Consider the following 12,505-nt stretch of genomic DNA (forward strand, 5'->3'; position numbering starts at 1 on the left):
CAGAGATGGTTGTTCTGGGTACTGATTTGTCAGGATCTATGCACCCGAATTGCGTGAAAATGTATTCAAATGTCAGTTCTAGTATAATATATTTGTCCAATGAATAGCCGTTTATCATGTGCATATCTTCGTGGTGTAGCAATTTTAATGGCCAGTAGTGTAGTTGAGTCTGCTTAAGATGATCGCTGACAGCTAGCAGCGCTGTTGCCAACTTTCAACTACTAACTGAAAACAATAGCCATCTACAGAGCAATGACAACACTGAGGCGTTGCCATAGAGATGTTTACAAATTGGCGTTACGTGATTGGTTGAGGTAGGCGCTGCCAAGTCACTGCGGCTGTCAGGGAGCAGCCTGCAGCGACTCGACTGTAGCTGCAGAGTGTGTGAGGGGGATGTGCCGCAGGACAAGACGTCGCCGGCGGCGCTGGAGCTGTACCACGTGGTGATGGCGCGGCGCGGCCGCCTCAGCGCCGAGGAGCTGGGGGAGTCGGGCCGGCGCTGGGTGGACCAGTCGGCCTGCCTGGCCGTGGCGCTGTCGCGCATCCGCCGCCGCCTGCGCGTCGCCGAGCAGAACCGCCTGGCGCTGCGGCTGCGCGCCGTGCCGCCCTACTTCCGCAGCGTCTGGGGGCAGGCCTTCGCCTTCACCGACGACCTCACCACCAGGTCAGCGCCGCCGGTATCGCTATACTCCCAGAGCCACGGCGAAGGGTGCTCCTCACACCGCTATCTTTTCCCCCTCTTCCATTTTTCGGTAATCTCCAAGAACGATTGCCTATCGAAGTCGCTGGGTCCAAACGATACATATCGAACGTGCGATCGTAAATCGATCGTGCGACTTCGGTGGCGGCTGTTGTGATCAATCATTTGTGATCGTCATTTTTATCTGTTTTCCGTCGTTCCCTTAGATGCTCTAAGTTACACACCTCCGCGAATTGTTTGTGTGTTGCGAGGGAAACCCAGACGATTTATGTCGTTAGTGAGTGGGATGTCTGGTGTTCTTGACGTTTCTTCGGCGGATTCTCTCACATGGAAAACTCTAAGGCCGGTTGCACACACGGCGGATTTTTTCCGCCGCGGTCAGTTGATCGTTGCCACTCGCAGAATTCTAGCGTTTACACACACGGCGGTAAAATCTCCGTCGTCAGCAGCTCACGTGTTGCAGGCTATTCGCTTTGCGGTGCGCTTGGGCATCTAAACGAGTCGGGAAGTTTTTTACTGGCAGTGCTCGTTCATGATCAAACCAGTTCACACAAGTTTACTACTTTATTTGAAGTATTTGTTGCTTTTAAGCACACGGTGTCGTCTGAAATGAACAGAGTGTGAATTATAAGTTTATTGTTATTACATCGACGAATGAAAAGGAGAAGATATAATCGATTAGTTTCGGTGCATCCAATTAATGAAAGAAGAAGGGAGGCTGGAGCTTTCTACACGTTGTTTGAAGAGCTGAGGCAGGATGACACGAAATTCTTCAATTATTTCAGAATGTCGGTGTCTACCTTTGACAGGCTCCAGGGGCGGTTGAAAGACACTATTCAGCGGAAAAATACCAAAATGAGGAATTTTATTCAGCCTGTAGAAATGCTGGCAATAACACTGAGGTAAGTTTGAGATAACCATTTTCAAACTAGTTTTAAAGTAACGGTATTTAATGACAAAATTCCGGAGAAAGATACAAAATATCTACATTACCAAAACTTTAAATAAACAGACACACATTAGTACACAATGTAGTATTAGAAATTGATGTCCATTGTAGTGGACGAATTCATTATCTATGTCTAGATTACTCATGTCTGAAAGAAGAAACCAGTCAACAAGTGTGAACACCACGACTCGACTCCATTCACACTGATCAAAACAGCTGTCGACGGTAGAAAAACGTGCATTTGGTCAAGTGCGCCACTACTTTGGCCGTGCCGGTAGAATTGCCGTCGGCGCCAGTGGCAGCCGGCGGTCACATAGCTACCGCCGACGTCAGATTTACCGCTCGTTTTTTCTTCCGATTAATGTGCAAGCTCTGACTTACTCCTGTGCACCACTGTGGGAACGGCGGCGACGGTCAATTGACCGCTGCGGAAAAATCCGCCGTGTGTGCAACCGGCCTAATTCCATGTTCATACAGCGTACAAAATTGTTCGACTTTTTGTCGCAAATATGGAGTACTACCGGACGAAGAAAGAAGGGACTGTGTAGACTGTGGTGGTGCGAAGTGTGTAAAACTTCGTAAGAACAGTTTCGATGCTGAAATACCGTTTACAATTTCATTGCGGACTGTGCGGAAAACGAACGATTATCAGAAAGAGTACATGGTTCGACTCTTCCAAATTATCCATCCAGACCATCGTAATGGACTTTCACATGACGACAACGCCGACGACTAGTGAGGTAAGTTGTCTCCTTTGCAATTACTAGTATTTTTGTAACGCTCTTCTTTTGTCGTTGCTGCAATGACAACTGTAAACATACAACACCCGCCACCAGAGTCGCATGATCGATTTACGATCGCACGTATAATATGTATCGTTTGGACCCCGCGACTTCGATAGGCAATCATTCTTGGAAGTTACCCATTTTTCATTCACGAATGGCACGCGGGGACAACGATGTTGGTTAACCTCTGCATTCGATCTAATTTCTCTGATTGGCTCGTCTTGGTCGTCTCTCGAGAAATGTGGGAAGAATTAATGCACTAAGAAAAACGATAAAAATAAAAATTAAAATTAAAAAAGCGACGCTCCACCAAGGATTCATACAGTAGCCGATGGCTCACGGCAATCCTTGCGCCGACTAATATTGACTTCTGTCTTCTGTACACCAACAAGTCCGTTTGATGTGGTACCAGGCATACTCGGCCAGCAATTTCATTGCCTGTAGAAGTGTTGTCTTCGGTGATGAGTCTTGCTTCGGAGTGAGCACCGATCACAAGTGAAGACACATCTGGAGACGCCAAGGACAGCATCCACCATATGGCCTGCCAACCAGGAGTGATGGTCTGGGGAACCACTTCTTTTTATACCAGGACCCCTTTTGTTGTCACCCAAATTACCCTTACAACAGAACGGTACATCGACTATATTATACGCTCCGTTTTGTTGCCCTTCATGGGAAGCTTTCCTGGGCTGACATTTCAGCAAGATAATGGCCCTCGCACATTGTGAGAGTTTCTACTGCCTGTCTTCGTTCTTGTCAAACCCTACCTTGGCCAGCAACGTCACCGATTCTCTCACCAATTGAGAAAGCTACAACCATCTCTGGATTTTGACGATCTAAAACGCTAATTAGACGGAATTTGGTACGACGTCCCTCAGTACGACTTCTAACAACTCTGTCAATAAATGCCAAGCCGAGTAACTGCTTGTGTAAAGGCCAGATGTGGACCAACGCGTTACTGACTTACTCAGTTTCTGAATACCCTCAGACTTCAAGAAGAATATAATAATTCCAATCCCAAAGAAAGCAGGTGTTGACAGATGTGAAAATTACCGAACTGTCAGTTTAATAAGCCACGTCTGCAAAATACTAACACGAATTCTTTACAGGCGAATGGAAAAACTGGTAGAAGCCGACTTCGGGGAAGATCAGTTTGGATTCCGTAGAAATGTTGGAACACGTGAGGCAATACTGACCCTACGACTTATCTTAGAAAATAGATTAAGGAAAGGCAAACCTACGTTTCTAGCATTTGTAGACTTAGAGAAAGCTTTTGACAATGTTGACTGAAATACTCTCTTTCAAATTCTGAAGGTGGCAGGGGTAAAATACAGGGAGTGAAAGGCTATTTACAATTTGTACAGAAAGCAGATGGCGGTTATAAGAGTCGAGGGGCATGAAAAGGAAGCAGTGGTTGGAAAGGGAGTGAGACAGGGTTGTAGCCTATCTCCGATGTTTTCAATCTGTATATTGAACAAGAAGTAAAGGGAACAAAAGAAAAATTCGGAGTATGTATTAAAATCCATGCAGAAGAAATAAAAACATTGAGGTTCGCCGATGACATTGTAATTCTGTCAGAGACAGCAAAGGACTTGGAAGTCCAGTTGAACGGAATGGGCAGTGTCTTGAAAGGAGGATATAAGATGAACATCAACAAAAGAAAAACGAATATAAAGGAATGTAGTCGAATTAAGTCGGGTGATGCTGAGGGAATTAGATTAGGAAATGATACGCTTAAAGTAGTAGATGAGTTTTGCTATTTGGGGAGCAAAATAACTGATGACGGTCGAAGTAGAGAGGATATAAAATGTAGACCGGCAATGGCAAGGTAAGCGTTTCTGAAGAAGAGAAATTTGTTAACATCGAGTAAGTGTCAGGAAGTCGTTTCTGAAAGAATTTGTGTTGAGTGTAGCCATGTATGGGAGTGAAACGTGGACGATAAATAGTTTAGACAAGAAGAGAATAGAAGCTTTCGAAATGTGGTGCTACAGAAGAATGCTGAAGATTAGATGGGTATATCAAATAACTAATGAGGAGGTATTGAATAGAACTGGGGAGGAGTTTGTGGCACAACTTGACTAGAAGAAGGGATAGGTTGGTGGGACATGTTCTGAGGCATCAATGGATCACCAATTTAGTATTGGAGGGCAGCGTGGAGGCTAAAAATCGTAGGGGGAGACCAAGAGATGAATGCACTAAGCAGATTCAGAAGGATGTAGGTTACAGTAGGTATTGGGAGATGAAGAAGCTTGAACAGGATAGAGTAGCATGGAGAGCTGCATCAAACCAGTCTCTGGACTGAAGACCACAACAACAATTCTCTTAAGTAGCCTACCCAATTTTTTTGAAATTGTAATCTTTTGTTTATCTTTACATGTGTGTCGCATTTACTGATTTCCGTCTCATTCGGATAACTCCTTCGAGATGCGCCTTTTTTTTCTTATAATGTATGTTGCTCAACTCTTACCATAACATACACTCTCGGCATTTCAACAGTAAACTTCTATGTGATGCACATCGATTTACAGGAAATGTCTGCCACTGGAGTTTCAGCATCTCTGTAACACTCTGCAGCCGAGTAAACGAGTCAATAATTTCCAAGAAGCCTTGGCTATCGAAGTCGTTCACTCATTGGGAGTGATGTATATCGAAAGCCCAACTGTCGAGGCGGGGAATTTCGATATTGTTTTGTTCGTTGACAAAGGAACGTGGTATAACGTTCTTGACAGTCATGAGTGAATTTGTTCTAATGTCCAGTTACGTGGCGAAAGTCAATTCCTCCGTTATGTTGTATAGAGGAATGCTTGCACCTGTTTGCAGGATATAAGTTGTTGCCAAATCAGATAAGAGGAACTGTGTAGATTGTCACAGTGAAACGTGTGTAAAACTGTACAAGAAGACCGCTGATGTATACATCTCCGTCGAGCTCCACTGTACAAAATGCAATAAGACGACTTCGATAAAAAAGAAACAACTGACCTAGTAGCGTGAAACCTATCACTCAATAGAGTATAATTATCTTTATTGCTAGGTAAAGGATTGCACATTACAGGCCACTGCGTTAGAAGATAAAATCTCAGAGAATAGGCTGTGCGATTGCTACGAGTTCTGCCGTGACGTCTGCTAAGTTACTAGGACTAACGGAAGTGTCCCTGTCGTAGGCGACAACAGGATTTTAGAAGTTCACGACTCGCACGACGCTACTTGTAAGTACGGCTGACGATGTTGTCTTAAGAACGAAGTGCAGCATATTTCGGTTTTTGGTGGAATCGAAATGAGACCCCTGTCCAAATTGGTTAGAGTAAGTCTAGCAACAGATGCATGGATCACAGTGAGGTCAGTTCAGTAGACTTTATTTATTTTTGTTGGGAAGCTGAAGTAAAGATCGGTCGTAATTACGTAATTAATCCATAAAAGTCGGTCCCAGTTACACAACTATATGCATAGCGCTACACAAGGAGCGCATAAAATCGCAATACAGCTCAAAAATTGATAAGGCCATATAACTGGTGTTATCCTGCTGGAAAAAAGTTTCACTTTGCCACTCGAAACTAGTGGCAGAAGTACTCAAACTCTATCCTTCACTTGTAAGCTGACAGGAAAAAGGCTGGTGTCGAAGGTGCTATCTTTATTGTTTGGCAGGAAATATGCACAACTGACAAGATGCTGAAGTTGGATAGAGAGAAGTTTAATAGGAGTATTACCTGTAAGCATACAGTTGAAGACGGTGTCTATTGCTGTTTGACGTCAGAGTTCACAAAAGTTGCCTCCCCTTGCATTGCTCAACAGTTACTCTGCAGCCCATGTAATCGAAGTGAATACATGCTATTACAACTGATGGAAAATGCTTCACTCTTCTAATTACACATTGAAATTGCCATGAAAAAAATCAGCACTCAAAATCAATGGGTCATAGTGCACCACATGTATGGGGGACTAGAGAAAATCGGTGTCCCAAAAGACTGCAACAGGAGAGAGGGGCAGCAGCTGAATGTGCATTCACATCAGTGTCCGATCAAGAAGTAGCGAAATTAGAGGCACTCTTACCTCCCCTCATTCCTCCCTCTCCCTCTCTCCCTCCACCTATGGCAAAAATACAGGTTATTTTAAATGGCTAACTGCTACTGTGCACCACGCTCTCCTTTGGGCATATGGGCCACCCACTAGCGAGGAAGTGGGCACTTGCCATCCGCTCCCAGCCTGCTTTGGGATGACAGTGGTTGCATGGTCCAGGCAGGGGATTATCGATAACCCAAAAAGCTATAACACTCCCATAAACAAGATGAAATAAATGATGCTTGTTTGTCTAAAATGTAACAGAACAGCACAGCACAGCACATCTGTGTCAGTCAACTACACAAGCAGACGCGCGCGCACACACACACACACACACACACACACACACACACACTGGAGCATACCCAACACTGCCCCTGAAAGTGCCTGCCATTATGAGTGTGAAAACACTTCACCGTAACAATTGCATTTAATGTCAACGAACCTCCTATAAGCGAGTATCTATATAAAAAAAGAAAACACAACTTCGACCATAATAAATGTCCTCTTTCCACGAAAATAGACGCAATTCATTTTCTTTTAGTTTTGTAAGCAAAATCAATATAGTATTTACGTTCGACTGAAGGATGAAATTCACCTCTCTCTCTCCTGCTGTCTCCTGTTGATTTGCAACATCTGGCTTTCGCCTCTAGTGACCTGTATGTGAAGATTCTGTCATCCAGCAAACAGTCCTTCACAGTAGCAGCAGATTCTCGTGTTCTAGTTTTGGAAGCTATCATCACACAACAACAAGTTTCATGCAACATACTCACAGACTAGGATAAACACTACCATTTCTAGGTTCCACAACGACCATTAGCTCAAATGGTGTCCACCTTATAATTAGAGGTTATGAATTATGGAATAACACAGGACTTGCGGTAACATCTATTTTTAAATGCACAGTCATGACGATAATAATAAAAACAGTATTGATTCCATGAGAATAGATACTAACTGCCATGCACAAGAGCATTACATTCATCACAAATGTATGAAATACCGATACAGATCAGGATCTATAAAACCATTTACTATGTCTGAGACCACTCATCAGCTTTATATTGTAACATCCAGAGTAGGTAAAAAACTACAAGCTATCTACATCTAAACTTCAACCAACTATACCACTCCTTGTAACAGAACATATAAGATTTTATCGAAAAAACAAATAGTGTCTGTGTTTTGACATCGAGTATATTACATATAGATGTAGTGCTCCACTGGAGCAGGTGGCCATTGGTCAAAATCTCTTGCACAGACCTGTGTACAGTTTGTCGGCTGTACTGGAGGAAGACCATATCCAAAAGACTATCGACCACAAGAGTGGGTAAGTATGTTGCTCCTTCATAAGCAGTTTGATACATTGTTTTTTTTTTCAGCTGTAACACATCCAAGCAGTGTATGAATACGGCTTTGTACATGAACACACACTTTGTTATTCTACCATTACTTTGAGATCTGTGTCAGTTGCCAAACCGACAGAAATAGGTTTCAATCCATTAGCTCTCACAGACAGCTGAAAATAGTATGGTGTAAACACATGAAATAAAACACAGAGGCTATGTTTCCCATTGAAAAAAATGTGGAAGACATCATAACATATGGAAAGTGGAAGAGCTTGTGGCATTGCAGAACATTTCCAAACAGGTATCCAAAGGCAATAACCTATATGTTAATCTCATCTTCTACACTGATGGAGTAGTACATGACTCAGTCTTCAGTTTTGAAGGGTATTGTTTTCTCATTTTTCAGCCATGTACATGATTACTGTTCCAGTGTTAACCATCACCAGAAAGTGCTGTTCACAATATATGTGATGTAGTAGAAATAAAGAGAGATACTCTTATCTTATTGGTGAAAAATTTGGAAAGCATCATAGCATATGGAAAGAGGACAAGTCTGCAGCATTGAGGACACTTCCAAACAACTGTCTGAAAGTGATGGTCTCCAAATTTAATCCCATGCTCCACAGTGGCAAGTAGTGGATATTCTGTGTTCCATTAAGTCTCTGTCCATCTCAATGAAGTGGTAGCAGTCAATCATTATGTGGCAATCAACAGCATGCCAGTGGATGGATGGGATGGGAATGACACCACCGATATGGGACAATGTATTTTAATTCACACAATAGTTGATAGCGTCATCAATTTCAGCAGTCTTTCCATAATTAGAACACCAGCCAATGACACAGCAGAATGCCTCACAATTTCTGAATTATCGATAAACCACCACTCCACTACTTTGCATGTACCATGTATTAGATTCCAAATGCAGACAGATGACTGTGTAGTACGTCTGTTCAGTCACCAAAGTATAGTACACAGTGCCCTACACCAATGCAGTTGGTTTATCTACATATTTCCAGCACATAAATCATAGTGCAGAGATTGCCATTATGACTGGCCATCTTTCCCTTTGTGGATGGACATCCCAGATTATTCTCACATTCACAGGATAAAGTGGTAGATTGACAGACCGCCGGCCGATGGTGGCCGAGCGGTTCTAGGCGCTACAGCCTGGAACCGCGCGACCGCTACGGTCGCAGGTTCGAATCCTGCCTCGGGCATGGATGTGTGTGATGTCCTTAGGTTAGTTAGGTTTAAGTAGTTCTAAGTTCTAGGGGACTGATGACCTCAGAAGTTAAGTCCCATAGTGCTCAGAGCCATTTGAACCATTGACAGACCGTCCACACCCACATTGTCCTTGACCAGTCCTCCCTGCAACATGGTCATCAATTTATTCTCCAACTGACCAGAAGTATAAGGGCCCCATACCCACTACATTCCATGCCTTGTGAAGGCACAGGGTGAGCTGTGTCCATAACTGTTGTTCAGTGAAGACTATTCTGCACCAGTCTTACCCATGGCCCCCATTCAAGTGGAAAAGATCTCTCCAGATGCATGCATGCCGACGAGGGTAGCCCTCATTATCGGTTTATAGTTGACATGAGAGTGTTGCACTGATATAACAGATGGTTAAGAAAAAACCTGTGGTTTATACATGATGGAGCTGCAGATCGATGGAGTTTGAAACATTTCATGTAAATTAACTGTGCTATCAATTGTGCAGCATTATTTCAGTATCTAGCTTCAGTACCAGGAATGTACCTGCATGAGAGAAATGGTTGTAGAGCACAAACACACACTCCTATGGCTACACGTTTCCACACCTGAAAATGCTTAATTTGTTAGAGCCATATGGTTTCTGAAGTATCAGTCGTGTGGAATGCAATGCTCTTAATAGTCTAATGCATGATATATTTGTCCAACATCAGACATACAACTACCCTGCAAGCTTCCTACCCCAATCACTATGGTGACAAACTTTGAAATGATAAAACTACTTCCTTACACTATTTTCAATCCTAGGAAGGCATCGCCAGTGTATATCCGCTGCTCGAGCCGCTTATAAAGCAACTAGAACAAAGACAGGAGACTGCTGTTCTGTCTTTTAGGAAATTAATGGATTTTATATATCTCTTTAAGTTGTAAACGTACATACCCTCAATCACATTTTTCACGTCAGTCACACATATTATTAATTGGGGCGGTTATGATGGATGCAACTATACATCACTAGTTAATAGGGCGAGGAAAGAAAAAGACATGAATATTTTCGATAGCTGATACACTGGGTTTCCACCAACACCCAGCTGCACAAAAATACACATGAGGAAACAAATATCAGAGTAGCAACAAACATCAACTCTGTATTTATGACAACTCCCTGTTGCATATCCATACACAGTAGACTGGAGGTCAAATGAACATGTAGAACTGTGTCAGACTGAGTTCCGATCAAGTGCATCTCTACATGAGTAGCAGACAAGTCTGTGATGTGTCGTAGCTAACCCGTAATTGGTTCCAGTTTTCGAGTTTCCAACCTGCGCCACTCGTTAAGCCTCATCTAGGTACGAGGCGAGTGTTACTACACTTTTCATGATCTTCCTGTCCAAAATGCATCCATGGAGATCATTGAGAAGAGGGAATTCAGAGGATATTTTAGTAGGCCGGTGTGTAGGACATGCAAACATCCTCGTATAAAATCAGACAACCCATGGGTATGCCAGCAATATGATGATACACATACAGAAAAGAATTATCGAAAACATGTGAAAAATAACATTAAGTAGGTAAAAATCGAGGAAAAATAGGTATAATTACGACAAATGGATGGAAAATACGTAAAATTTATGGAAATATGTAAAATCGCGAAAAATTTGCAAAAATTACGAAACTTTACTGAGATTACATAAAATTAAAGAAAAAGTGCCATGAAATGCAGGGAATTCATGTTGGTTGGGGGTACAAGGACACTCATGACCGAGAAAACCTTAAAAATTATGCTCTGTCTGCATTGAGTTTTAACCCTCTCCGTCCTCCTGTAAACTGCGTGGGTTTTCGTAACACATAGTTCAACAGAGGCGTCATAAATATTGCTGAGAAGCGTTATATTAAAGCAGGCGAAATATATGTATCCCAATTGAGAACTGTGCACTCACACGTGCAGTCGAATATAGATATTACCGAATTAAAATTTGTTCTCACAAGCAATGTTAATTCTAAAGTTTTAAGGAGAAGAATCAACGCCTTTAACAGATAGAAGCAGTTCTCTAGAGTGTTCTTTAGGAGAGTGGACTGATGCCACATATATCAGCTCTAATAGTGTGACTAGGATGTACTCTAGAGACGTGGTGTCCGGACTAAATTGCATTATTATCCCACACAACAGCAAAAACTACCTAGCATCAGACCAGGACTCCTGTGTGCCGTGATGATGCTACTGTAAACAACAAAAGACCAATACATCTCTTTTGGCTACTCATCGTGGTGCTTACTCCCTCATAAGGAGTTCCTGCTTCTTCGTGCGCATTTTTGTCCAGCAGGACGTGGATGGTAACTCAATGTATCAGCTATCGATAATATTCATGTCGTTTTTTGCCTTACTCTTTTTAGTAGTGACACACAGTCTCATCCATCACAACAGCTACTACTAATTATTAGCCCGACTGACGTGGGAAGTGTGATTGAGGGTATGTACGTTTACAACTTAAAGAGATATATAAAATCCATTAATTTCCTAAAAGACAGAACAGCAGTCTCCTGATTTTGTTCTAGTTACCGCATAAGCAGCTCGAGCAGCTGATATACACTGGCGATGCCTTCCTAGGATTGAGAATAGTGTAAGGAAGTAGTTTTATCATTTCAAAGTTTGTCACCATAGTGATTGGGGTAGGAAGCTTGCAGGGTAGTTGTATGTCTGATGTTGGACAAATATATCATGCATTAGACTATTAAGAGCACTGCATTCCACACGACTGATACTTCAGAAACCATATGGCTCTAACAAATTAAGCATTTTCAGGTGTAGAACCGTGTAGCCATAGGAGTGTGTGTTTATGCTCTACAATTCATTTCTCTCATGCAGGTACATTCATGGTACTGACGCTAGATACTGAAATAATGCTTCAGAATTGATAGCACAGTTATGGACACAGCTCAGCCTGTTCCTTCACAAGGCGTGGAATGTAGTGGGTATGGGATCCTTATACTTCTGGTCAGTTGGAGAGTAAACTGATGACCGTGTTGCAGGGAGGATTGGTCAAGGACAATGTGGGTGTGCGCAGTCTGACAATCCCCTACGAATGCGAGAAGACTCTGTGACGCCCAGGGAAAGATGACAAGCAATAATCGTAATTTCTGCACTATGATCGATGTGCTGGAAATACGTAGATACGCTGTCTAGTATACTTTGGTGAGTGAACGGATGTACTGCACAGTCATCCGTCTGCATTCTGAATTTAGTATATGGTACGAGGTCCTCAAAGTAGTTATAAAATTTTATTGTAATCAAATAGAAAACTCTCAAGAACATCATTTTTCGACATAGTTTCCTTGCGTTTCAACGCACTTGGTCCATCGTTGTACAAGCTTCCTGGTGCCCTCATAAAAGTATACTTTGGTGAGTGAACGGATGTACTGCACAGTCATCCGTCTGCATTCTGAATCTAGT

The 12,505-nt window shown here is 42.6% G+C and overlaps 1 long non-coding RNA gene across 1 annotated transcript in view; it reads left to right on the forward strand.

The window, feature by feature from the left end:
* The first annotated feature begins 535 nt into the window (after nt 1–535).
* The window catches only part of LOC126457333 (uncharacterized), a 91,824-nt gene continuing 79,854 nt past the window's right edge, over nt 536–12,505 (forward strand). Inside the window, exon 1 of the long non-coding RNA XR_007585457.1 lies at nt 536–664. This is a non-coding gene — a long non-coding RNA (uncharacterized LOC126457333). The remainder of the gene's footprint in view (nt 665–12,505) is intronic.

This window comes from Schistocerca serialis, chromosome 1 (assembly GCF_023864345.2).
Source record: "Schistocerca serialis cubense isolate TAMUIC-IGC-003099 chromosome 1, iqSchSeri2.2, whole genome shotgun sequence".
Lineage (NCBI taxonomy): Eukaryota > Metazoa > Arthropoda > Insecta > Orthoptera > Acrididae > Schistocerca > Schistocerca serialis.